The sequence below is a fragment of the Acanthisitta chloris genome, unplaced genomic scaffold, assembly GCF_000695815.1.
Source record: "Acanthisitta chloris isolate BGI_N310 unplaced genomic scaffold, ASM69581v1 scaffold21188, whole genome shotgun sequence".
Lineage (NCBI taxonomy): Eukaryota > Metazoa > Chordata > Aves > Passeriformes > Acanthisittidae > Acanthisitta > Acanthisitta chloris.
In genome coordinates this window covers 33,424-36,815 of record NW_008686802.1, presented here as the reverse complement: position 1 = coordinate 36,815, position 3,392 = coordinate 33,424, and the positions used below count along the sequence as shown (strand labels likewise).

At 42.2% G+C, this 3,392-nt stretch overlaps 1 protein-coding gene across 1 annotated transcript in view; it reads left to right on the top strand.

Moving 5' to 3' along the window:
- The window catches only part of DENND5B (DENN/MADD domain containing 5B), a gene marked incomplete at its 5' end in the record, with an annotated part of 48,627 nt that overhangs the window by 13,328 nt on the left and 31,907 nt on the right, over positions 1 to 3,392 (top strand).

Genomic DNA, 3,392 nt, shown 5'->3' with positions numbered 1-3,392 from the left:
GTTTCTGGTTTGAATGAGTGTGTGTGCTCTTACACATGCCTTATACACATAATTCCTGTGGTTGGGCATTTGCTGAGAAGGTCCCAGGTGAAATTCTCTTCTGTTTGATTACAAACAAAGATATGAATTTGTTTTGGAGGTAACACCTGAATGAGGTCTTAGCTGTTTTTTGGCAGGGCTAACACTGATGTCCATTTCCCCTCTCAAAGGATCATGGTTTTGCTTTGCTGTGGCATGGAAGGATTTTGCGATATCAGATTCCTTTGTAGCAGGAAAAGTAATTATTATGTTGAGCTTTGTGAATTGCTTAGCATCTCGGAGCTTCTGTACCCAGTCTGTAAACCAGACTGTTTTCTCAGTCACTGCCTCTGTTTGGGCTTTAAGCTCTTTGGGATAGATATTTCTGCATGCACAGTATCTCTTGTAATACTGTGCTGATAGCTTATTGTCCTGCTATTGTGTTATGGAGAATCAGCATCAAGACAAATAATTGTCAAATTTTGTCCTCTTTCAGAAAAATACAGGGAATTGATGTTCAAATGCTGAAACCATTTCCATCTCCAGCAGAAAAAAGTTATTTGTAATTATACAGGAATGTCTCGGGGTTTGCATTTTAAGCACTACATAGTATCTTGCGAGCCATGTGAGTGTTTCTGGACCTTTGTAAAGCATGGCTGAGGCATGATACTTGTGCAGCAGAACTGCCAGCCTGTGGTGGAGCAGGTCCCCATTGCAGTTACATGTCCTGCACAGGGAATTGAGATACAGAGACTTGGCTGAGGGCCCTCAGCAGATGAAGACAGAAAAGGGAGTTGCATCCAGAGTCTTTGGACTTGACTCTGTTGCCCTCTTCTTCACTTAACCTTCTCCCTAAGTGTGAGAGGCAACACCGTGCCAAATCCAGCTAAGCAGTTGTTAGGAGGCAGCAGTTGCAATAGAAGCCCCAGGGACCACTTTGCTCTGGGGTCATCTTCCTTGAGCAGTTTCTCTTGAAAAATGCTCTGTGAACAGATTAGAAATTTGACTCAGAACGTGAAGAATCATAGAATAATTTTGGTTAGAAAAGACCTTTAAGGTCATCAAGTCCAGCTGTAAACCTAGCACTGCCAAGTCCACCACTAAATCATGTCTCTAAGTGCCATGTTTACATGACTGTAGGATATCTCCAGGGATGGTGATTCAACCCTGGGCAGCCTGTTTGAAAGCTTGGCAACCCTTTCAGTGAAGAAAGTTTTCCTAATATCCAATCTAAACCTGCTCTGGCACAACTCGAGACCATTTCCTCTTGTCCTATCAATTCTCTTGGGAGAGAAGACGGACCCCCACCTTCCTACAACCTCCTTTCAGGTATTTGTAAGGAGACTTTTGTAAGAAAGTCTCTCTTGAGCCTCATTTTCTCCAGGCTAAAAAAACCTAGTTTCTTCATTGTCTTCTCATAGGATTTGTGTTCCAGACCCTTCACCAGCTTTGTTCCCCATCTCTGGGTATACTCCAGCATCCCAATGTCCTTCTTGTTTTGAGGGGCCCAAAACTGAATACGGTATTTGAGGCACAGCCTCACCAGTGCTGAATACAGGGGGTAGTCACTGCTTGTGTAATGTATGTAATGCATGTAAGAGAGGTGGAGCAACCAGATGGAAGGGAGATCCAGGGTTAGAGAAATTTAAAGCTCAAAGCCCATTGGCATGCTGCAGAGAAAGACATCTGCTATTTGGGACACTTGGTAAGTCTGCAGATCTTTTGGGTCCTTTATTCACTGTCCTGTTTTTAAAAAAACAGCTTTCCTCAAGTTAAATTGATTTCAAAATTTATGCTGGTGACCATGTTAAATAGTACCAGTATCACCAGAGAAAAGTGAGCGTGCATTTCCAGAGATGAATGCCCTTATCCAAAACTTCGCAACTTTGCTGTCAAGACCTGTTATGTCATGTGGCTATATAGATAAGAACAGAGTGTGAAATTCTCATGCGTACTCAGGCATGCTGCTTTCTGTATTTGCAGGGGGTTTTTTAGCCTTTAAAGGTTTCAGAGTTACTAAATGTTATGAGTCTCCTGAGCTTCACCAGTAGGTATTGTAAGTTGAGTTTGTATAAGTGCTCCTCAACAAGACAGCAAATAGACATGTATAATTACAGATTATTGCATGGAGAGGGATTCATAAATGGCTGATCTGTAGCTGGGAGTGATTTTGAGGTGTAACCTTGAGATTGACTTGTATGCATGAAAATAATTTTGAAGACTGAATGAATAGCTATTAGTAAGACAAGATAAAAAATGTTTTTGCCCTGCAGACTGACCTTCTGCAGATCGAGACTGGTTTTCCACAGAGAGGTGCTAGCAAGGAGAATGGGTTATGCAGTTTGTTGTTCTAATTTGCATATTTATTCAAGTGCATCTTCCCAGTGACCTCCTAATAGCTGAGCAGCATCAGATGACGGCACTTTTGCCATTGTTGTCTGCCAGGGTGTCGGGCTGGCTTGTTCAGGAAATGGGAAGGGCCAGGCTGGGTTCCTCTCCAGGCAAAAGCTGTCAGTGGGGCTATAGGAAATAAGCCTTCTTGCCTGACTCAAAACCTGAGTGTCCATACATATATCTTTAATTTCCTGGAGAGAGGCAGAGGGATTAGGAGAGATGGGCAGCAACCCAGGTGGTCTGGGTCTGGCCTTGGTGAGAGTCAAAATCTTCTGGTTGCTCAAGTCAAAGCTCATGAGACTTGCCTGGCACTGATGAGACTTGTTTTTAGGCACAGCCATAGAGGAGGCATCCCTTTTGCCACTCTTGCTGGTGACTGATGATGTACCTGTGTGGTGAAGCTGAGGGAAACAACTCCTTTTTCAAATATTGAGGAGCAGCTTTCACAGGTGGCAGAGGCCCAGGGTGGGAATCGGAACTGACTCCCCCTCTTGTCTGTGCCATGCACCTTCTGCAAGTTCAGAGTCACTTACAGACTTGCACTTTGGTGTTCCTGTCTTTACCCACTACTGTTAAATCAGATGCACTGCTTCTTTGTGATAATCTAAGATTCCTAAGGAATTGGGGTTTAAGTACTTTCATGTTCTTAGAAATTTTGGGAGAGTTTTTATTACTGCAGAAGTTGCTGTAATATGAGGTAGAAACAAATACCTGATCATCTGGTTTCACATTCAGCAGCAGCTGTTTGAGAAATAATTTGCTCTTATCCCAATCTGAAATATTTTTGCAGCTCAGCTGGATCAAATTAGATTTTAATTTAAAAAACAATGCACAATGTGCTTACTTGAATCAAAATATCACAAAGCAATGAACTAGTGGATTACATACAAATTTGGGAAAGTAATGCAATATAAATATACTAGCTACACCAAATAGTTTTAAGAACTAAATTTCTATGAGGCTTATGTTTGGACTTTACT